The sequence below is a fragment of the Urtica dioica genome, chromosome 5, assembly GCF_054948205.1.
Source record: "Urtica dioica subsp. dioica isolate 48M chromosome 5, U.dioica_male_clone48M_v1_H2, whole genome shotgun sequence".
NCBI lineage: Eukaryota > Viridiplantae > Streptophyta > Magnoliopsida > Rosales > Urticaceae > Urtica > Urtica dioica.
Window position 1 is genome coordinate 12070976 of NC_142760.1, and position 19269 is coordinate 12090244.

The following is a 19269-nucleotide window of genomic DNA, read 5'->3' on the forward strand; positions in this document are numbered from 1 at the left end:
TCATATATTTTATGTGATTTTTGGTGCACCGAAGACGTAGTTATGGCTTTTCGGAGTCGCGGCGTTGATTCTTATATAGATAATGCGCGCTAATGCTTGCGGATGCGATCATACCAGCACTAATGCACCGGATCTCATCAGAACTCCGAAGTTAAGCGTGCTTGGGCGAGAGTAGTACTAGGATGGGTGACCTCCTGGGAAGTCCTCGTGTTGCATCCCTCTTTTTTTGCGAATTATTTTTTTCGGAGGCCGAAACGATGGAATTTCACCAAAAATCGCTCCGAGTCTTGTTCAAATGCCCGTTTACGCTTACAATTCACCGGTGAAAGTCGAAATTCCGGACAGAGGGCGAAATTTACGATTTTACAATTCCCCCGTTCACCTTGTCGAAATTTCGCCGATCACTCTTGCGAAACCGTCCCAACGCGAAGATCGCGAAAAGTTATTAGGAATTCATATATTTTATGTGATTTTTGGTGCACCGAAGACGTAGTTATGGCTTTTGGGAGTCGCGGCGTTGATTCTTATATAGATAATGCGCGCTAATGCTTGCGGATGCGATCATACCAGCACTAATGCACCGGATCCCATCAGAACTCCGAAGTTAAGCGTGCTTGGGCGAGAGTAGTACTAGGATGGGTGACCTCCTGGGAAGTCCTCGTGTTGCATCCCTCTTTTTTTGCGAATTATTTTTTTCGGAGGCCGAAACGATGGAATTTCACCAAAAATCGCTCCGAGTCTTGTTCAAATGCCCGTTTACGCTTACAATTCACCGGTGAAAGTCGAAATTCCGGACCGAGGGCGAAATTTACGATTTTACCCTTCCCCCGTTCACCTTGTCGGAATTTCGCCGATCACTCTTCCGAAACCGTCCCAACGCGAAGATCGCGAAAAGTTATTAGGAATTCATATATTTTATGTGATTTTTGGTGCACCGAAGACGTAGTTATGGCTTTTCGGAGTCGCGGCGTTGATTCTTATATAGATAATGCGCGCTAATGCTTGCGGATGCGATCATACCAGCACTAATGCACCGGATCTCATCAGAACTCCGAAGTTAAGCGTGCTTGGGCGAGAGTAGTACTAGGATGGGTGACCTCCTGGGAAGTCCTCGTGTTGCATCCCTCTTTTTTTGCGAATTATTTTTTTCGGAGGCCGAAACGATGGAATTTCACCAAAAATCGCTCCGAGTCTTGTTCAAATGCCCGTTTACGCTTACAATTCACCGGTGAAAGTCGAAATTCCGGACAGAGGGCGAAATTTACGATTTTACAATTCCCCCGTTCACCTTGTCGAAATTTCGCCGATCACTCTTGCGAAACCGTCCCAACGCGAAGATCGCGAAAAGTTATTAGGAATTCATATATTTTATGTGATTTTTGGTGCACCGAAGACGTAGTTATGGCTTTTGGGAGTCGCGGCGTTGATTCTTATATAGATAATGCGCGCTAATGCTTGCGGATGCGATCATACCAGCACTAATGCACCGGATCCCATCAGAACTCCGAAGTTAAGCGTGCTTGGGCGAGAGTAGTACTAGGATGGGTGACCTCCTGGGAAGTCCTCGTGTTGCATCCCTCTTTTTTTGCGAATTATTTTTTTCGGAGGCCGAAACGATGGAATTTCACCAAAAATCGCTCCGAGTCTTGTTCAAATGCCCGTTTACGCTTACAATTCACCGGTGAAAGTCGAAATTCCGGACCGAGGGCGAAATTTACGATTTTACCCTTCCCCCGTTCACCTTGTCGGAATTTCGCCGATCACTCTTCCGAAACCGTCCCAACGCGAAGATCGCGAAAAGTTATTAGGAATTCATATATTTTATGTGATTTTTGGTGCACCGAAGACGTAGTTATGGCTTTTGGGAGTCGCGGCGTTGATTCTTATATAGATAATGCGCGCTAATGCTTGCGGATGCGATCATACCAGCACTAATGCACCGGATCCCATCAGAACTCCGAAGTTAAGCGTGCTTGGGCGAGAGTAGTACTAGGATGGGTGACCTCCTGGGAAGTCCTCGTGTTGCATCCCTCTTTTTTTGCGAATTATTTTTTTCGGAGGCCGAAACGATGGAATTTCACCAAAAATCGCTCCGAGTCTTGTTCAAATGCCCGTTTACGCTTACAATTCACCGGTGAAAGTCGAAATTCCGGACCGAGGACGAAATTTACGATTTTACCCTTCCCCCGTTCACCTTGTCGGAATTTCGCCGATCACTCTTCCGAAACCGTCCCAACGCGAAGATCGCGAAAAGTTATTAGGAATTCATATATTTTATGTGATTTTTGGTGCACCGAAGACGTAGTTATGGCTTTTGGGAGTCGCGGCGTTGATTCTTATATAGATAATGCGCGCTAATGCTTGCGGATGCGATCATACCAGCACTAATGCACCGGATCCCATCAGAACTCCGAAGTTAAGCGTGCTTGGGCGAGAGTAGTACTAGGATGGGTGACCTCCTGGGAAGTCCTCGTGTTGCATCACTCTTTTTTTGCGAATTATTTTTTTCGGAGGCCGAAACGATGGAATTTCACCAAAAATCGCTCCGAGTCTTGTTCAAATGCCCGTTTACGCTTACAATTCACCGGTGAAAGTCGAAATTCCGGACCGAGGGCGAAATTTACGATTTTACCCTTCCCCCGTTCACCTTGTCGGAATTTCGCCGATCACTCTTCCGAAACCGTCCCAACGCGAAGATCGCGAAAAGTTATTAGGAATTCATATATTTTATGTGATTTTTGGTGCACCGAAGACGTAGTTATGGCTTTTGGGAGTCGCGGCGTTGATTCTTATATAGATAATGCGCGCTAATGCTTGCGGATGCGATCATACCAGCACTAATGCACCGGATCCCATCAGAACTCCGAAGTTAAGCGTGCTTGGGCGAGAGTAGTACTAGGATAGGTGACCTCCTGGGAAGTCCTCGTGTTCCATCCCTCTTTTTTTGCGAATTATTTTTTTCGGAGGCCGAAACGATGGAATTTCACCAAAAATCGCTCCGAGTCTTGTTCAAATGCCCGTTTACGCTTACAATTCACCGGTGAAAGTCGAAATTCCGGACCGAGGGCGAAATTTACGATTTTACCCTTCCCCCGTTCACCTTGTCGGAATTTCGCCGTTCACTCTTCCGAAACCGTCCCAACGCGAAGATCGCGAAAAGTTATTAGGAATTCATATATTTTATGTGATTTTTGGTGCACCGAAGACGTAGTTATGGCTTTTGGGAGTCGCGGCGTTGATTCTTATATAGATAATGCGTGCTAATGCTTGCGGATGCGATCATACCAGCACTAATGCACCGGATCTCATCAGAACTCCGAAGTTAAGCGTGCTTGGGCGAGAGTAGTACTAGGATGGGTGACCTCCTGGGAAGTCCTCGTGTTGCATCCCTCTTTTTTTGCGAATTATTTTTTTCGGAGGCCGAAACGATGGAATTTCACCAAAAATCGCTCCGAGTCTTGTTCAAATGCCCGTTTACGCTTACAATTCACCGGTGAAAGTCGAAATTCCGGACCGAGGGCGAAATTTACGATTTTACCCTTCCCCCGTTCACCTTGTCGGAATTTCGCCGATCACTCTTCCGAAACCGTCCCAACGCGAAGATCGCGAAAAGTTATTAGGAATTCATATATTTTATGTGATTTTTGGTGCACCGAAGACGTAGTTATGGCTTTTGGGAGTCGCGGCGTTGATTCTTATATAGATAATGCGCGCTAATGCTTGCGGATGCGATCATACCAGCACTAATGCACCGGATCCCATCAGAACTCCGAAGTTAAGCGTGCTTGGGCGAGAGTAGTACTAGGATGGGTGACCTCCTGGGAAGTCCTCGTGTTCCATCCCTCTTTTTTTGCGAATTATTTTTTTCGGAGGCCGAAACGATGGAATTTCACCAAAAATCGCTCCGAGTCTTGTTCAAATGCCCGTTTACGCTTACAATTCACCGGTGAAAGTCGAAATTCCGGACCGAGGGCGAAATTTACGATTTTACCCTTCCCCCGTTCACCTTGTCGGAATTTCGCCGATCACTCTTCCGAAACCGTCCCAACGCGAAGATCGCGAAAAGTTATTAGGAATTCATATATTTTATGTGATTTTTGGTGCACCGAAGACGTAGTTATGGCTTTTGGGAGTAACGGCGTTGATTCTTATATAGATATTGCGCGCTAATGCTTGCGGATGCGATCATACCAGTACTAATGCACCGGATCTCGTCAGAACTCCGAAGTTAAGCGTGCTTGGGCGAGAGTAGTACTAGGATGGGTGACCTCCTGGGAAGTCCTCGTGTTGCATCCCTCTTTTTTTGCGAATTATTTTTTTCGGAGGCCGAAACGATGGAATTTCACCAAAAATCGCTCCGAGTCTTGTTCAAATGCCCGTTTACGCTTACAATTCACCGGTGAAAGTCGAAATTCCGGACCGAGGGCGAAATTTACGATTTTACAATTCCCCCGTTCACCTTGTCGAAATTTCGCCGATCACTCTTGCGAAACCGTCCCAACGCGAAGATCGCGAAAAGTTATTAGGAATTCATATATTTTATGTGATTTTTGGTGCACCGAAGACGTAGTTATGGCTTTTGGGAGTCGCGGCGTTGATTCTTATATAGATAATGCGCGCTAATGCTTGCGGATGCGATCATACCAGCACTAATGCACCGGATCCCATCAGAACTCCGAAGTTAAGCGTGCTTGGGCGAGAGTAGTACTAGGATGGGTGACCTCCTGGGAAGTCCTCGTGTTGCATCCCTCTTTTTTTGCGAATTATTTTTTTCGGAGGCCGAAACGATGGAATTTCACCAAAAATCGCTCCGAGTCTTGTTCAAATGCCCGTTTACGCTTACAATTCACCGGTGAAAGTCGAAATTCCGGACCGAGGGCGAAATTTACGATTTTACCCTTCCCCCGTTCACCTTGTCGGAATTTCGCCGATCACTCTTCCGAAACCGTCCCAACGCGAAGATCGCGAAAAGTTATTAGGAATTCATATATTTTATGTGATTTTTGGCGCACCGAAGACGTAGTTATGGATTTTGGGAGTCGCGGCGTTGATTCTTATATAGATAATGCGCGCTAATGCTTGCGGATGCGATCATACCAGCACTAATGTACCGGATCCCATCAGAACTCCGAAGTTAAGCGTGCTTGGGCGAGAGTAGTACTAGGATGGGTGACCTCCTGGGAAGTCCTCGTGTTCCATCCCTCTTTTTTTGCGAATTATTTTTTTCGGAGGCCGAAACGATGGAATTTCACCAAAAATCGCTCCGAGTCTTGTTCAAATGCCCGTTTACGCTTACAATTCACCGGTGAAAGTCGAAATTCCGGACCGAGGGCGAAATTTACGATTTTACCCTTCCCCCGTTCACCTTGTCGGAATTTCGCCGATCACTCTTCCGAAACTGTCCCAACGCGAAGATCGCGAAAAGTTATTAGGAATTCATATATTTTATGTGATTTTTGGTGCACCGAAGACGTAGTTATGGCTTTTGGGAGTCGCGGCGTTGATTCTTATATAGATAATGCGCGCTAATGCTTGCGGATGCGATCATACCAGCACTAATGCACCGGATCTCATCAGAACTCCGAAGTTAAGCGTGCTTGGGCGAGAGTAGTACTAGGATGGGTGACCTCCTGGGAAGTCCTCGTGTTGCATCCCTCTTTTTTTGCGAATTATTTTTTTCGGAGGCCGAAACGATGGAATTTCACCAAAAATCGCTCCGAGTCTTGTTCAAATGCCCGTTTACGCTTACAATTCACCGGTGAAAGTCGAAATTCCGGACCGAGGGCGAAATTTACGATTTTACCCTTCCCCCGTTCACCTTGTCGGAATTTCGCCGATCACTCTTCCGAAACCGTCCCAACGCGAAGATCGCGAAAAGTTATTAGGAATTCATATATTTTATGTGATTTTTGGTGCACCGAAGACGTAGTTATGGCTTTTGGGAGTCGCGGCGTTGATTCTTATATAGATAATGCGCGCTAATGCTTGCGGATGCGATCATACCAGTACTAATGCACCGGATCTCATCAGAACTCCGAAGTTAAGCGTGCTTGGGCGAGAGTAGTACTAGGATGGGTGACCTCCTGGGAAGTCCTCGTGTTGCATCCCTCTTTTTTTGCGAATTATTTTTTTCGGAGGCCGAAACGATGGAATTTCACCAAAAATCGCTCCGAGTTTTGTTCAAATGCCCGTTTACGCTTACAATTCACCGGTGAAAGTCGAAATTCCGGACCGAGGGCGAAATTTACGATTTTACAATTCCCCCGTTCACCTTGTCGAAATTTCGCCGATCACTCTTGCGAAACCGTCCCAACGCGAAGATCGCGAAAAGTTATTAGGAATTCATATATTTTATGTGATTTTTGGTGCACCGAAGACGTAGTTATGGCTTTTGGGAGTCGCGGCGTTGATTCTTATATAGATAATGCGCGCTAATGCTTGCGGATGCGATCATACCAGCACTAATGCACCGGATCCCATCAGAACTCCGAAGTTAAGCGTGCTTGGGCGAGAGTAGTACTAGGATGGGTGACCTCCTGGGAAGTCCTCGTGTTGCATCCCTCTTTTTTTGCGAATTATTTTTTTCGGAGGCCGAAACGATGGAATTTCACCAAAAATCGCTCCGAGTCTTGTTCAAATGCCCGTTTACGCTTACAATTCACCGGTGAAAGTCGAAATTCCGGACCGAGGGCGAAATTTACGATTTTACCCTTCCCCCGTTCACCTTGTCGGAATTTCGCCGATCACTCTTCCGAAACCGTCCCAACGCGAAGATCGCGAAAAGTTATTAGGAATTCATATATTTTATGTGATTTTTGGCGCACCGAAGACGTAGTTATGGCTTTTGGGAGTCGCGGCGTTGATTCTTATATAGATAATGCGCGCTAATGCTTGCGGATGCGATCATACCAGCACTAATGTACCGGATCCCATCAGAACTCCGAAGTTAAGCGTGCTTGGGCGAGAGTAGTACTAGGATGGGTGACCTCCTGGGAAGTCCTCGTGTTCCATCCCTCTTTTTTTGCGAATTATTTTTTTCGGAGGCCGAAACGATGGAATTTCACCAAAAATCGCTCCGAGTCTTGTTCAAATGCCCGTTTACGCTTACAATTCACCGGTGAAAGTCGAAATTCCGGACCAAGGGCGAAATTTACGATTTTACCCTTCCCCCGTTCACCTTGTCGGAATTTCGCCGATCACTCTTCCGAAACTGTCCCAACGCGAAGATCGCGAAAAGTTATTAGGAATTCATATATTTTATGTGATTTTTGGTGCACCGAAGACATAGTTATGGCTTTTGGGAGTCGCGGCGTTGATTCTTATATAGATAATGCGCGCTAATGCTTGCGGATGCGATCATACCAGCACTAATGCACCGGATCTCATCAGAACTCCGAAGTTAAGCGTGCTTGGGCGAGAGTAGTACTAGGATGGGTGACCTCCTGGGAAGTCCTCGTGTTGCATCCCTCTTTTTTTGCGAATTATTTTTTTCGGAGGCCGAAACGATGGAATTTCACCAAAAATCGCTCCGAGTCTTGTTCAAATGCCCGTTTACGCTTACAATTCACCGGTGAAAGTCGAAATTCCGGACCGAGGGCGAAATTTACGATTTTACCCTTCCCCCGTTCACCTTGTCGGAATTTCGCCGATCACTCTTCCGAAACCGTCCCAACGCGAAGATCGCGAAAAGTTATTAGGAATTCATATATTTTATGTGATTTTTGGTGCACCGAAGACGTAGTTATGGCTTTTGGGAGTCGCGGCGTTGATTCTTATATAGATAATGCGCGCTAATGCTTGCGGATGCGATCATACCAGTACTAATGCACCGGATCTCATCAGAACTCCGAAGTTAAGCGTGCTTGGGCGAGAGTAGTACTAGGATGGGTGACCTCCTGGGAAGTCCTCGTGTTGCATCCCTCTTTTTTTGCGAATTATTTTTTTCGGAGGCCGAAACGATGGAATTTCACCAAAAATCGCTCCGAGTTTTGTTCAAATGCCCGTTTACGCTTACAATTCACCGGTGAAAGTCGAAATTCCGGACCGAGGGCGAAATTTACGATTTTACAATTCCCCCGTTCACCTTGTCGAAATTTCGCCGATCACTCTTGCGAAACCGTCCCAACGCGAAGATCGCGAAAAGTTATTAGGAATTCATATATTTTATGTGATTTTTGGTGCACCGAAGACGTAGTTATGGCTTTTGGGAGTCGCGGCGTTGATTCTTATATAGATAATGCGCGCTAATGCTTGCGGATGCGATCATACCAGCACTAATGCACCGGATCCCATCAGAACTCCGAAGTTAAGCGTGCTTGGGCGAGAGTAGTACTAGGATGGGTGACCTCCTGGGAAGTCCTCGTGTTGCATCCCTCTTTTTTTGCGAATTATTTTTTTCGGAGGCCGAAACGATGGAATTTCACCAAAAATCGCTCCGAGTCTTGTTCAAATGCCCGTTTACGCTTACAATTCACCGGTGAAAGTCGAAATTCCGGACCGAGGGCGAAATTTACGATTTTACCCTTCCCCCGTTCACCTTGTCGGAATTTCGCCGATCACTCTTCCGAAACCGTCCCAACGCGAAGATCGCGAAAAGTTATTAGGAATTCATATATTTTATGTGATTTTTGGTGCACCGAAGACGTAGTTATGGCTTTTGGGAGTCGCGGCGTTGATTCTTATATAGATAATGCGCGCTAATGCTTGCGGATGCGATCATACCAGCACTAATGCACCGGATCCCATCAGAACTCCGAAGTTAAGCGTGCTTGGGCGAGAGTAGTACTAGGATGGGTGACCTCCTGGGAAGTCCTCGTGTTGCATCGCTCTTTTTTTGCGAATTATTTTTTTCGGAGGCCGAAACGATGGAATTTCACCAAAAATCGCTCCGAGTCTTGTTCAAATGCCCGTTTACGCTTACAATTCACCGGTGAAAGTCGAAATTCCGGACCGAGGGCGAAATTTACGATTTTACCCTTCCCCCGTTCACCTTGTCGGAATTTCGCCGATCACTCTTCCGAAACCGTCCCAACGCGAAGATCGCGAAAAGTTATTAGGAATTCATATATTTTATGTGATTTTTGGTGCACCGAAGACGTAGTTATGGCTTTTGGGAGTCGCGGCGTTGATTCTTATATAGATAATGCGCGCTAATGCTTGCGGATGCGATCATACCAGTACTAATGCACCGGATCCCATCAGAACTCCGAAGTTAAGCGTGCTTGGGCGAGAGTAGTACTAGGATGGGTGACCTCCTGGGAAGTCCTCGTGTTGCATCCCTCTTTTTTTGCGAATTATTTTTTTCGGAGGCCGAAACGATGGAATTTCACCAAAAATCGCTCCGAGTCTTGTTCAAATGCCCGTTTACGCTTACAATTCACCGGTGAAAGTCGAAATTCCGGACCGAGGGCGAAATTTACGATTTTACAATTCCCCCGTTCACCTTGTCGAAATTTCGCCGATCACTCTTGCGAAACCGTCCCAACGCGAAGATCGCGAAAAGTTATTAGGAATTCATATATTTTATGTGATTTTTGGTGCACCGAAGACGTAGTTATGGCTTTTGGGAGTCGCGGCGTTGATTCTTATATAGATAATGCGCGCTAATGCTTGCGGATGCGATCATACCAGCACTAATGCACCGGATCCCATCAGAACTCCGAAGTTAAGCGTGCTTGGGCGAGAGTAGTACTAGGATGGGTGACCTCCTGGGAAGTCCTCGTGTTGCATCCCTCTTTTTTTGCGAATTATTTTTTTCGGAGGCCGAAACGATGGAATTTCACCAAAAATCGCTCCGAGTCTTGTTCAAATGCCCGTTTACGCTTACAATTCACCGGTGAAAGTCGAAATTCCGGACCGAGGGCGAAATTTACGATTTTACCCTTCCCCCGTTCACCTTGTCGGAATTTCGCCGATCACTCTTCCGAAACCGTCCCAACGCGAAGATCGCGAAAAGTTATTAAGAATTCATATATTTTATGTGATTTTTGGTGCACCGAAGACGTAGTTATGGCTTTTGGGAGTCGCGGCGTTGATTCTTATATAGATAATGCGCGCTAATGCTTGCGGATGCGATCATACCAGTACTAATGCACCGGATCTCATCAGAACTCCGAAGTTAAGCGTGCTTGGGCGAGAGTAGTACTAGGATGGGTGACCTCCTGGGAAGTCCTCGTGTTGCATCCCTCTTTTTTTGCGAATTATTTTTTTCGGAGGCCGAAACGATGGAATTTCACCAAAAATCGCTCCGAGTCTTGTTCAAATGCCCGTTTACGCTTACAATTCACCGGTGAAAGTCGAAATTCCGGACCGAGGGCGAAATTTACGATTTTACAATTCCCCCGTTCACCTTTTCGGAATTTCGCCGATCACTCTTCCGAAACCGTCCCAACGCGAAGATCGCGAAAAGTTATTAGGAATTCATATATTTTATGTGATTTTTGGTGCACCGAAGACGTAGTTATGGCTTTTGGGAGTCGCGGCGTTGATTCTTATATAGATAATGCGCGCTAATGCTTGCGGATGCGATCATACCAGCACTAATGCACCGGATCCCATCAGAACTCCGAAGTTAAGCGTGCTTGGGCGAGAGTAGTACTAGGATGGGTGACCTCCTGGGAAGTCCTCGTGTTGCATCCCTCTTTTTTTGCGAATTATTTTTTTCGGAGGCCGAAACGATGGAATTTCACCAAAAATCGCTCCGAGTCTTGTTCAAATGCCCGTTTACGCTTACAATTCACCGGTGAAAGTCGAAATTCCGGACCGAGGGCGAAATTTACGATTTTACCCTTCCCCCGTTCACCTTGTCGGAATTTCGCCGATCACTCTTCCGAAACCGTCCCAACGCGAAGATCGCGAAAAGTTATTAGGAATTCATATATTTTATGTGATTTTTGGTGCACCGAAGACGTAGTTATGGCTTTTGGGAGTCGCGGCGTTGATTCTTATATAGATAATGCGCGCTAATGCTTGCGGATGCGATCATACCAGCACTAATGCACCGGATCCCATCAGAACTCCGAAGTTAAGCGTGCTTGGGCGAGAGTAGTACTAGGATGGGTGACCTCCTGGGAAGTCCTCGTGTTGCATCGCTCTTTTTTTGCGAATTATTTTTTTCGGAGGCCGAAACGATGGAATTTCACCAAAAATCGCTCCGAGTCTTGTTCAAATGCCCGTTTACGCTTACAATTCACCGGTGAAAGTCGAAATTCCGGACCGAGGGCGAAATTTACGATTTTACCCTTCCCCCGTTCACCTTGTCGGAATTTCGCCGATCACTCTTCCGAAACCGTCCCAACGCGAAGATCGCGAAAAGTTATTAGGAATTCATATATTTTATGTGATTTTTGGTGCACCGAAGACGTAGTTATGGCTTTTGGGAGTCGCGGCGTTGATTCTTATATAGATAATGCGCGCTAATGCTTGCGGATGCGATCATACCAGTACTAATGCACCGGATCCCATCAGAACTCCGAAGTTAAGCGTGCTTGGGCGAGAGTAGTACTAGGATGGGTGACCTCCTGGGAAGTCCTCGTGTTGCATCCCTCTTTTTTTGCGAATTATTTTTTTCGGAGGCCGAAACGATGGAATTTCACCAAAAATCGCTCCGAGTCTTGTTCAAATGCCCGTTTACGCTTACAATTCACCGGTGAAAGTCGAAATTCCGGACCGAGGGCGAAATTTACGATTTTACAATTCCCCCGTTCACCTTGTCGAAATTTCGCCGATCACTCTTGCGAAACCGTCCCAACGCGAAGATCGCGAAAAGTTATTAGGAATTCATATATTTTATGTGATTTTTGGTGCACCGAAGACGTAGTTATGGCTTTTGGGAGTCGCGGCGTTGATTCTTATATAGATAATGCGCGCTAATGCTTGCGGATGCGATCATACCAGCACTAATGCACCGGATCCCATCAGAACTCCGAAGTTAAGCGTGCTTGGGCGAGAGTAGTACTAGGATGGGTGACCTCCTGGGAAGTCCTCGTGTTGCATCCCTCTTTTTTTGCGAATTATTTTTTTCGGAGGCCGAAACGATGGAATTTCACCAAAAATCGCTCCGAGTCTTGTTCAAATGCCCGTTTACGCTTACAATTCACCGGTGAAAGTCGAAATTCCGGACCGAGGGCGAAATTTACGATTTTACCCTTCCCCCGTTCACCTTGTCGGAATTTCGCCGATCACTCTTCCGAAACCGTCCCAACGCGAAGATCGCGAAAAGTTATTAGGAATTCATATATTTTATGTGATTTTTGGTGCACCGAAGACGTAGTTATGGCTTTTGGGAGTCGCGGCGTTGATTCTTATATAGATAATGCGCGCTAATGCTTGCGGATGCGATCATACCAGTACTAATGCACCGGATCCCATCAGAACTCCGAAGTTAAGCGTGCTTGGGCGAGAGTAGTACTAGGATGGGTGACCTCCTGGGAAGTCCTCGTGTTGCATCCCTCTTTTTTTGCGAATTATTTTTTTCGGAGGCCGAAACGATGGAATTTCACCAAAAATCGCTCCGAGTCTTGTTCAAATGCCCGTTTACGCTTACAATTCACCGGTGAAAGTCGAAATTCCGGACCGAGGGCGAAATTTACGATTTTACAATTCCCCCGTTCACCTTGTCGAAATTTCGCCGATCACTCTTGCGAAACCGTCCCAACGCGAAGATCGCGAAAAGTTATTAGGAATTCATATATTTTATGTGATTTTTGGTGCACCGAAGACGTAGTTATGGCTTTTGGGAGTCGCGGCGTTGATTCTTATATAGATAATGCGCGCTAATGCTTGCGGATGCGATCATACCAGCACTAATGCACCGGATCCCATCAGAACTCCGAAGTTAAGCGTGCTTGGGCGAGAGTAGTACTAGGATGGGTGACCTCCTGGGAAGTCCTCGTGTTGCATCCCTCTTTTTTTGCGAATTATTTTTTTCGGAGGCCGAAACGATGGAATTTCACCAAAAATCGCTCCGAGTCTTGTTCAAATGCCCGTTTACGCTTACAATTCACCGGTGAAAGTCGAAATTCCGGACCGAGGGCGAAATTTACGATTTTACCCTTCCCCCGTTCACCTTGTCGGAATTTCGCCGATCACTCTTCCGAAACCGTCCCAACGCGAAGATCGCGAAAAGTTATTAAGAATTCATATATTTTATGTGATTTTTGGTGCACCGAAGACGTAGTTATGGCTTTTGGGAGTCGCGGCGTTGATTCTTATATAGATAATGCGCGCTAATGCTTGCGGATGCGATCATACCAGTACTAATGCACCGGATCTCATCAGAACTCCGAAGTTAAGCGTGCTTGGGCGAGAGTAGTACTAGGATGGGTGACCTCCTGGGAAGTCCTCGTGTTGCATCCCTCTTTTTTTGCGAATTATTTTTTTCGGAGGCCGAAACGATGGAATTTCACCAAAAATCGCTCCGAGTCTTGTTCAAATGCCCGTTTACGCTTACAATTCACCGGTGAAAGTCGAAATTCCGGACCGAGGGCGAAATTTACGATTTTACAATTCCCCCGTTCACCTTGTCGGAATTTCGCCGATCACTCTTCCGAAACCGTCCCAACGCGAAGATCGCGAAAAGTTATTAGGAATTCATATATTTTATGTGATTTTTGGTGCACCGAAGACGTAGTTATGGCTTTTGGGAGTCGCGGCGTTGATTCTTATATAGATAATGCGCGCTAATGCTTGCGGATGCGATCATACCAGCACTAATGCACCGGATCCCATCAGAACTCCGAAGTTAAGCGTGCTTGGGCGAGAGTAGTACTAGGATGGGTGACCTCCTGGGAAGTCCTCGTGTTGCATCGCTCTTTTTTTGCGAATTATTTTTTTCGGAGGCCGAAACGATGGAATTTCACCAAAAATCGCTCCGAGTCTTGTTCAAATGCCCGTTTACGCTTACAATTCACCGGTGAAAGTCGAAATTCCGGACCGAGGGCGAAATTTACGATTTTACCCTTCCCCCGTTCACCTTGTCGGAATTTCGCCGATCACTCTTCCGAAACCGTCCCAACGCGAAGATCGCGAAAAGTTATTAGGAATTCATATATTTTATGTGATTTTTGGTGCACCGAAGACGTAGTTATGGCTTTTGGGAGTCGCGGCGTTGATTCTTATATAGATAATGCGCGCTAATGCTTGCGGATGCGATCATACCAGTACTAATGCACCGGATCCCATCAGAACTCCGAAGTTAAGCGTGCTTGGGCGAGAGTAGTACTAGGATGGGTGACCTCCTGGGAAGTCCTCGTGTTGCATCCCTCTTTTTTTGCGAATTATTTTTTTCGGAGGCCGAAACGATGGAATTTCACCAAAAATCGCTCCGAGTCTTGTTCAAATGCCCGTTTACGCTTACAATTCACCGGTGAAAGTCGAAATTCCGGACCGAGGGCGAAATTTACGATTTTACAATTCCCCCGTTCACCTTGTCGAAATTTCGCCGATCACTCTTGCGAAACCGTCCCAACGCGAAGATCGCGAAAAGTTATTAGGAATTCATATATTTTATGTGATTTTTGGTGCACCGAAGACGTAGTTATGGCTTTTGGGAGTCGCGGCATTGATTCTTATATAGATAATGCGCGCTAATGCTTGCGGATGCGATCATACCAGCACTAATGCACCGGATCCCATCAGAACTCCGAAGTTAAGCGTGCTTGGGCGAGAGTAGTACTAGGATGGGTGACCTCCTGGGAAGTCCTCGTGTTGCATCGCTCTTTTTTTGCGAATTATTTTTTTCGGAGGCCGAAACGATGGAATTTCACCAAAAATCGCTCCGAGTCTTGTTCAAATGCCCGTTTACGCTTACAATTCACCGGTGAAAGTCGAAATTCCGGACCGAGGGCGAAATTTACGATTTTACCCTTCCCCCGTTCACCTTGTCGGAATTTCGCCGATCACTCTTCCGAAACCGTCCCAACGCGAAGATCGCGAAAAGTTATTAGGAATTCATATATTTTATGTGATTTTTGGTGCACCGAAGACGTAGTTATGGCTTTTGGGAGTCGCGGCGTTGATTCTTATATAGATAATGCGCGCTAATGCTTGCGGATGCGATCATACCAGCACTAATGCACCGGATCCCATCAGAACTCCGAAGTTAAGCGTGCTTGGGCGAGAGTAGTACTAGGATGGGTGACCTCCTGGGAAGTCCTCGTGTTGCATCGCTCTTTTTTTGCGAATTATTTTTTTCGGAGGCCGAAACGATGGAATTTCACCAAAAATCGCTCCGAGTCTTGTTCAAATGCCCGTTTACGCTTACAATTCACCGGTGAAAGTCGAAATTCCGGACCGATGGCGAAATTTACGATTTTACCCTTCCCCCGTTCACCTTGTCGGAATTTCGCCGATCACTCTTCCGAAACCGTCCCAACGCGAAGATCGCGAAAAGTTATTAGGAATTCATATATTTTATGTGATTTTTGGTGCACCGAAGACGTAGTTATGGCTTTTGGGAGTCGCGGCGTTGATTCTTATATAGATAATGCGCGCTAATGCTTGCGGATGCGATCATACCAGTACTAATGCACCGGATCCCATCAGAACTCCGAAGTTAAGCGTGCTTGGGCGAGAGTAGTACTAGGATGGGTGACCTCCTGGGAAGTCCTCGTGTTGCATCCCTCTTTTTTTGCGAATTATTTTTTTCGGAGGCCGAAACGATGGAATTTCACCAAAAATCGCTCCGAGTCTTGTTCAAATGCCCGTTTACGCTTACAATTCACCGGTGAAAGTCGAAATTCCGGACCGAGGGCGAAATTTACGATTTTACAATTCCCCCGTTCACCTTGTCGGAATTTCGCCGATCACTCTTGCGAAACCGTCCCAACGCGAAGATCGCGAAAAGTTATTAGGAATTCATATATTTTATGTGATTTTTGGTGCACCGAAGACGTAGTTATGGCTTTTGGGAGTCGCGGCGTTGATTCTTATATAGATAATGCGCGCTAATGCTTGCGGATGCGATCATACCAGTACTAATGCACCGGATCCCATCAGAACTCCGAAGTTAAGCGTGCTTGGGCGTGAGTAGTACTAGGATGGGTGACCTCCTGGGAAGTCCTCGTGTTGCATCCCTCTTTTTTTGCGAATTATTTTTTTCGGAGGCCGAAACGATGGAATTTCACCAAAAATCGCTCCGAGTCTTGTTCAAATGCCCGTTTACGCTTACAATTCACCGGTGAAAGTCGAAATTCCGGACCGAGGGCGAAATTTACGATTTTACCCTTCCCCCGTTCACCTTGTCGGAATTTCGCCGATCACTCTTCCGAAACCGTCCCAACGCGAAGATCGCGAAAAGTTATTAGGAATTCATATATTTTATGTGATTTTTGGTGCACCGAAGACGTAGTTATGGCTTTTGGGAGTCGCGGCGTTGATTCTTATATAGATAATGCGCGCTAATGCTTGCGGATGCGATCATACCAGCACTAATGCACCGGATCCCATCAGAACTCCGAAGTTAAGCGTGCTTGGGCGAGAGTAGTACTAGGATGGGTGACCTCCTGGGAAGTCCTCGTGTTGCATCGCTCTTTTTTTGCGAATTATTTTTTTCGGAGGCCGAAACGATGGAATTTCACCAAAAATCGCTCCGAGTCTTGTTCAAATGCCCGTTTACGCTTACAATTCACCGGTGAAAGTCGAAATTCCGGACCGAGGGCGAAATTTACGATTTTACCCTTCCCCCGTTCACCTTGTCGGAATTTCGCCGATCACTCTTCCGAAACCGTCCCAACGCGAAGATCGCGAAAAGTTATTAGGAATTCATATATTTTATGTGATTTTTGGTGCACCGAAGACGTAGTTATGGCTTTTGGGAGTCGCGGCGTTGATTCTTATATAGATAATGCGCGCTAATGCTTGCGGATGCGATCATACCAGCACTAATGCACCGGATCCCATCAGAACTCCGAAGTTAAGCGTGCTTGGGCGTGAGTAGTACTAGGATGGGTGACCTCCTGGGAAGTCCTCGTGTTGCATCCCTCTTTTTTTGCGAATTATTTTTTTCGGAGGCCGAAACGATGGAATTTCACCAAAAATCGCTCCGAGTCTTGTTCAAATGCCCGTTTACGCTTACAATTCACCGGTGAAAGTCGAAATTCCGGACCGAGGGCGAAATTTACGATTTTACCCTTCCCCCGTTCACCTTGTCGGAATTTCGCCGATCACTCTTCCGAAACCGTCCCAACGCGAAGATCGCGAAAAGTTATTAGGAATTCATATATTTTATGTGATTTTTGGTGCACCGAAGACGTAGTTATGGCTTTTGGGAGTCGCGGCGTTGATTCTTATATAGATAATGCGCGCTAATGCTTGCGGATGCGATCATACCAGCACTAATGCACCGGATCCCATCAGAACTCCGAAGTTAAGCGTGCTTGGGCGAGAGTAGTACTAGGATGGGTGACCTCCTGGGAAGTCCTCGTGTTGCATCGCTCTTTTTTTGCGAATTATTTTTTTCGGAGGCCGAAACGATGGAATTTCACCAAAAATCGCTCCGAGTCTTGTTCAAATGCCCGTTTACGCTTACAATTCACCGGTGAAAGTCGAAATTCCGGACCGAGGGCGAAATTTACGATTTTACCCTTCCCCCGTTCACCTTGTCGGAATTTCGCCGATCACTCTTCCGAAACCGTCCCAACGCGAAGATCGCGAAAAGTTATTAGGAATTCATATATTTTATGTGATTTTTGGTGCACCGAAGACGTAGTTATGGCTTTTGGGAGTCGCGGCGTTGATTCTTATATAGATAATGCGCGCTAATGCTTGCGGATGCGATCATACCAGCACTAATGCACCGGATCCCATCAGAACTCCGAAGTTAAGCGTGCTTGGGCGTGAGTAGTACTAGGATGGGTGACCTCCTGGGAAGTCCTCGTGTTGCATCCCTCTTTTTTTGCGAATTATTTTTTTCGGAGGCCGAAACGATGGAATTTCACCAAAAATCGCTCCGAGTCTTGTTCAAATGCCCGTTTACGCTTACAATTCACCGGTGAAAGTCGAAATTCCGGACCGAGGGCGAAATTTACGATTTTACCCTTCCCCCGTTCACCTTGTCGGAATTTCGCCAATCACTCTTCCGAAACCGTCCCAACGCGAAGATCGCGAAAAGTTATTAGGAATTCATATATTTTATGTGATTTTTGGTGCACCGAAGACGTAGTTATGGCTTTTGGGAGTCGCGGCGTTGATTCTTATATAGATAATGCGCGCTAATGCTTGCGGATGCGATCATACCAGCACTAATGCACCGGATCCCATCAGAACTCCGAAGTTAAGCGTGCTTGGGCGAGAGTAGTACTAGGATGGGTGACCTCCTGGGAAGTCCTCGTGTTGCATCGCTCTTTTTTTGCGAATTATTTTTTTCGGAGGCCGAAACGATGGAATTTCACCAAAAATCGCTCCGAGTCTTGTTCAAATGCCCGTTTACGCTTACAATTCACCGGTGAAAGTCGAAATTCCGGACCGAGGGCGAAATTTACGATTTTACCCTTCCCCCGTTCACCTTGTCGGAATTTCGCCGATCACTCTTCCGAAACCGTCCCAACGCGAAGATCGCGAAAAGTTATTAGGAATTCATATATTTTATGTGATTTTTGGTGCACCGAAGACGTAGTTATGGCTTTTGGGAGTCGCGGCGTTGATTCTTATATAGATAATGCGCGCTAATGCTTGCGGATGCGATCATACCAGCACTAATGCACCGGATCCCATCAGAACTCCGAAGTTAAGCGTGCTTGGGCGAGAGTAGTACTAGGATGGGTGACCTCCTGGGAAGTCCTCGTGTTATATCCCTCTTTTTTTGCGAATTATTTTTTTCGGAGGCCGAAACGATGGAATTTCACCAAAAATCGCTCCGAGTCTTGTTCAAATGCCCGTTTACGCTTACAATTCACCGGTGAAAGTCGAAATTCCGGACCGAGGGCGAAATTTACGATTTTACCCTTCCCCCGTTCACCTTGTCGGAATTTCGCCGATCACTCTTGCGAAACCGTCCCAACGCGAAGATCGCGAAAAGTTATTAGGAATTCATATATTTTATGTGATTTTTGGTGCACCGAAGACGTAGTTATGGCTTTTGGGAGTCGCGGCGTTGATTCTTATATAGATAATGCGCGCTAATGCTTGCGGATGCGATCATACCAGCACTAATGCACCGGATCCCATCAGAACTCCGAAGTTAAGCGTGCTTGGGCGAGAGTAGTACTAGGATGGGTGACCTCCTGGGAAGTCCTCGTGTTGCATCCCTCTTTTTTTGCGAATTATTTTTTT

At 46.4% G+C, this 19269-nt stretch overlaps 43 non-coding genes across 43 annotated transcripts; all 43 read left to right on the top strand.

Moving 5' to 3' along the window:
* Positions 1–100: 100 nt before the first annotated feature.
* On the top strand, positions 101–219 carry LOC149396056 (5S ribosomal RNA). The gene has a single exon (XR_016297741.1). It is a non-coding gene; the product is annotated as a 5S ribosomal RNA (ribosomal RNA).
* Positions 220–553: 334 nt separating this feature from the next.
* On the top strand, positions 554–672 carry LOC149396057 (5S ribosomal RNA). Its single transcript, XR_016298078.1, has one exon. It is a non-coding gene; the product is annotated as a 5S ribosomal RNA (ribosomal RNA).
* A 334-nt stretch (positions 673–1006) lies between these two features.
* LOC149396058 (5S ribosomal RNA) lies at positions 1007–1125 on the top strand. Its single transcript, XR_016297742.1, has one exon. It is a non-coding gene; the product is annotated as a 5S ribosomal RNA (ribosomal RNA).
* A 334-nt stretch (positions 1126–1459) lies between these two features.
* Positions 1460–1578, top strand: LOC149396059 (5S ribosomal RNA). The gene has a single exon (XR_016298089.1). It is a non-coding gene; the product is annotated as a 5S ribosomal RNA (ribosomal RNA).
* A 334-nt stretch (positions 1579–1912) lies between these two features.
* Positions 1913–2031, top strand: LOC149396060 (5S ribosomal RNA). Its single transcript, XR_016298100.1, has one exon. It is a non-coding gene; the product is annotated as a 5S ribosomal RNA (ribosomal RNA).
* A 334-nt stretch (positions 2032–2365) lies between these two features.
* LOC149396061 (5S ribosomal RNA) lies at positions 2366–2484 on the top strand. Its single transcript, XR_016297977.1, has one exon. It is a non-coding gene; the product is annotated as a 5S ribosomal RNA (ribosomal RNA).
* A 334-nt stretch (positions 2485–2818) lies between these two features.
* LOC149396062 (5S ribosomal RNA) lies at positions 2819–2937 on the top strand. The gene has a single exon (XR_016299060.1). It is a non-coding gene; the product is annotated as a 5S ribosomal RNA (ribosomal RNA).
* A 334-nt stretch (positions 2938–3271) lies between these two features.
* LOC149396063 (5S ribosomal RNA) lies at positions 3272–3390 on the top strand. The gene has a single exon (XR_016297743.1). It is a non-coding gene; the product is annotated as a 5S ribosomal RNA (ribosomal RNA).
* A 334-nt stretch (positions 3391–3724) lies between these two features.
* Positions 3725–3843, top strand: LOC149396064 (5S ribosomal RNA). Its single transcript, XR_016298630.1, has one exon. It is a non-coding gene; the product is annotated as a 5S ribosomal RNA (ribosomal RNA).
* Positions 3844–4177: 334 nt separating this feature from the next.
* Positions 4178–4296, top strand: LOC149396065 (5S ribosomal RNA). The gene has a single exon (XR_016298385.1). It is a non-coding gene; the product is annotated as a 5S ribosomal RNA (ribosomal RNA).
* A 334-nt stretch (positions 4297–4630) lies between these two features.
* LOC149396066 (5S ribosomal RNA) lies at positions 4631–4749 on the top strand. The gene has a single exon (XR_016298111.1). It is a non-coding gene; the product is annotated as a 5S ribosomal RNA (ribosomal RNA).
* Positions 4750–5083: 334 nt separating this feature from the next.
* LOC149396067 (5S ribosomal RNA) lies at positions 5084–5202 on the top strand. The gene has a single exon (XR_016298916.1). It is a non-coding gene; the product is annotated as a 5S ribosomal RNA (ribosomal RNA).
* Positions 5203–5536: 334 nt separating this feature from the next.
* LOC149396068 (5S ribosomal RNA) lies at positions 5537–5655 on the top strand. Its single transcript, XR_016297744.1, has one exon. It is a non-coding gene; the product is annotated as a 5S ribosomal RNA (ribosomal RNA).
* Positions 5656–5989: 334 nt separating this feature from the next.
* On the top strand, positions 5990–6108 carry LOC149396069 (5S ribosomal RNA). Its single transcript, XR_016298194.1, has one exon. It is a non-coding gene; the product is annotated as a 5S ribosomal RNA (ribosomal RNA).
* A 334-nt stretch (positions 6109–6442) lies between these two features.
* Positions 6443–6561, top strand: LOC149396070 (5S ribosomal RNA). Its single transcript, XR_016298122.1, has one exon. It is a non-coding gene; the product is annotated as a 5S ribosomal RNA (ribosomal RNA).
* A 334-nt stretch (positions 6562–6895) lies between these two features.
* Positions 6896–7014, top strand: LOC149396071 (5S ribosomal RNA). Its single transcript, XR_016298917.1, has one exon. It is a non-coding gene; the product is annotated as a 5S ribosomal RNA (ribosomal RNA).
* Positions 7015–7348: 334 nt separating this feature from the next.
* Positions 7349–7467, top strand: LOC149396072 (5S ribosomal RNA). Its single transcript, XR_016297745.1, has one exon. It is a non-coding gene; the product is annotated as a 5S ribosomal RNA (ribosomal RNA).
* Positions 7468–7801: 334 nt separating this feature from the next.
* Positions 7802–7920, top strand: LOC149396073 (5S ribosomal RNA). The gene has a single exon (XR_016298195.1). It is a non-coding gene; the product is annotated as a 5S ribosomal RNA (ribosomal RNA).
* Positions 7921–8254: 334 nt separating this feature from the next.
* LOC149396074 (5S ribosomal RNA) lies at positions 8255–8373 on the top strand. Its single transcript, XR_016298133.1, has one exon. It is a non-coding gene; the product is annotated as a 5S ribosomal RNA (ribosomal RNA).
* A 334-nt stretch (positions 8374–8707) lies between these two features.
* LOC149396075 (5S ribosomal RNA) lies at positions 8708–8826 on the top strand. The gene has a single exon (XR_016298173.1). It is a non-coding gene; the product is annotated as a 5S ribosomal RNA (ribosomal RNA).
* Positions 8827–9160: 334 nt separating this feature from the next.
* LOC149396076 (5S ribosomal RNA) lies at positions 9161–9279 on the top strand. The gene has a single exon (XR_016297753.1). It is a non-coding gene; the product is annotated as a 5S ribosomal RNA (ribosomal RNA).
* A 334-nt stretch (positions 9280–9613) lies between these two features.
* Positions 9614–9732, top strand: LOC149396077 (5S ribosomal RNA). Its single transcript, XR_016298144.1, has one exon. It is a non-coding gene; the product is annotated as a 5S ribosomal RNA (ribosomal RNA).
* A 334-nt stretch (positions 9733–10066) lies between these two features.
* On the top strand, positions 10067–10185 carry LOC149396078 (5S ribosomal RNA). Its single transcript, XR_016298196.1, has one exon. It is a non-coding gene; the product is annotated as a 5S ribosomal RNA (ribosomal RNA).
* Positions 10186–10519: 334 nt separating this feature from the next.
* Positions 10520–10638, top strand: LOC149396079 (5S ribosomal RNA). Its single transcript, XR_016298155.1, has one exon. It is a non-coding gene; the product is annotated as a 5S ribosomal RNA (ribosomal RNA).
* A 334-nt stretch (positions 10639–10972) lies between these two features.
* LOC149396080 (5S ribosomal RNA) lies at positions 10973–11091 on the top strand. Its single transcript, XR_016298174.1, has one exon. It is a non-coding gene; the product is annotated as a 5S ribosomal RNA (ribosomal RNA).
* Positions 11092–11425: 334 nt separating this feature from the next.
* Positions 11426–11544, top strand: LOC149396081 (5S ribosomal RNA). The gene has a single exon (XR_016297754.1). It is a non-coding gene; the product is annotated as a 5S ribosomal RNA (ribosomal RNA).
* A 334-nt stretch (positions 11545–11878) lies between these two features.
* LOC149396082 (5S ribosomal RNA) lies at positions 11879–11997 on the top strand. The gene has a single exon (XR_016298166.1). It is a non-coding gene; the product is annotated as a 5S ribosomal RNA (ribosomal RNA).
* Positions 11998–12331: 334 nt separating this feature from the next.
* LOC149396083 (5S ribosomal RNA) lies at positions 12332–12450 on the top strand. The gene has a single exon (XR_016297755.1). It is a non-coding gene; the product is annotated as a 5S ribosomal RNA (ribosomal RNA).
* A 334-nt stretch (positions 12451–12784) lies between these two features.
* On the top strand, positions 12785–12903 carry LOC149396084 (5S ribosomal RNA). Its single transcript, XR_016298178.1, has one exon. It is a non-coding gene; the product is annotated as a 5S ribosomal RNA (ribosomal RNA).
* A 334-nt stretch (positions 12904–13237) lies between these two features.
* Positions 13238–13356, top strand: LOC149396085 (5S ribosomal RNA). Its single transcript, XR_016298197.1, has one exon. It is a non-coding gene; the product is annotated as a 5S ribosomal RNA (ribosomal RNA).
* A 334-nt stretch (positions 13357–13690) lies between these two features.
* Positions 13691–13809, top strand: LOC149396086 (5S ribosomal RNA). Its single transcript, XR_016298175.1, has one exon. It is a non-coding gene; the product is annotated as a 5S ribosomal RNA (ribosomal RNA).
* Positions 13810–14143: 334 nt separating this feature from the next.
* Positions 14144–14262, top strand: LOC149396087 (5S ribosomal RNA). Its single transcript, XR_016297756.1, has one exon. It is a non-coding gene; the product is annotated as a 5S ribosomal RNA (ribosomal RNA).
* A 334-nt stretch (positions 14263–14596) lies between these two features.
* Positions 14597–14715, top strand: LOC149396088 (5S ribosomal RNA). The gene has a single exon (XR_016298176.1). It is a non-coding gene; the product is annotated as a 5S ribosomal RNA (ribosomal RNA).
* A 334-nt stretch (positions 14716–15049) lies between these two features.
* Positions 15050–15168, top strand: LOC149396089 (5S ribosomal RNA). Its single transcript, XR_016298177.1, has one exon. It is a non-coding gene; the product is annotated as a 5S ribosomal RNA (ribosomal RNA).
* Positions 15169–15502: 334 nt separating this feature from the next.
* Positions 15503–15621, top strand: LOC149396090 (5S ribosomal RNA). Its single transcript, XR_016297757.1, has one exon. It is a non-coding gene; the product is annotated as a 5S ribosomal RNA (ribosomal RNA).
* Positions 15622–15955: 334 nt separating this feature from the next.
* Positions 15956–16074, top strand: LOC149396091 (5S ribosomal RNA). Its single transcript, XR_016297765.1, has one exon. It is a non-coding gene; the product is annotated as a 5S ribosomal RNA (ribosomal RNA).
* Positions 16075–16408: 334 nt separating this feature from the next.
* LOC149396092 (5S ribosomal RNA) lies at positions 16409–16527 on the top strand. Its single transcript, XR_016298179.1, has one exon. It is a non-coding gene; the product is annotated as a 5S ribosomal RNA (ribosomal RNA).
* Positions 16528–16861: 334 nt separating this feature from the next.
* Positions 16862–16980, top strand: LOC149396093 (5S ribosomal RNA). Its single transcript, XR_016297454.1, has one exon. It is a non-coding gene; the product is annotated as a 5S ribosomal RNA (ribosomal RNA).
* A 334-nt stretch (positions 16981–17314) lies between these two features.
* LOC149396094 (5S ribosomal RNA) lies at positions 17315–17433 on the top strand. Its single transcript, XR_016298180.1, has one exon. It is a non-coding gene; the product is annotated as a 5S ribosomal RNA (ribosomal RNA).
* Positions 17434–17767: 334 nt separating this feature from the next.
* LOC149396095 (5S ribosomal RNA) lies at positions 17768–17886 on the top strand. Its single transcript, XR_016297455.1, has one exon. It is a non-coding gene; the product is annotated as a 5S ribosomal RNA (ribosomal RNA).
* A 334-nt stretch (positions 17887–18220) lies between these two features.
* Positions 18221–18339, top strand: LOC149396096 (5S ribosomal RNA). The gene has a single exon (XR_016298181.1). It is a non-coding gene; the product is annotated as a 5S ribosomal RNA (ribosomal RNA).
* Positions 18340–18673: 334 nt separating this feature from the next.
* Positions 18674–18792, top strand: LOC149396097 (5S ribosomal RNA). Its single transcript, XR_016298842.1, has one exon. It is a non-coding gene; the product is annotated as a 5S ribosomal RNA (ribosomal RNA).
* A 334-nt stretch (positions 18793–19126) lies between these two features.
* LOC149396098 (5S ribosomal RNA) lies at positions 19127–19245 on the top strand. The gene has a single exon (XR_016298189.1). It is a non-coding gene; the product is annotated as a 5S ribosomal RNA (ribosomal RNA).
* Positions 19246–19269: the final 24 nt, after the last annotated feature.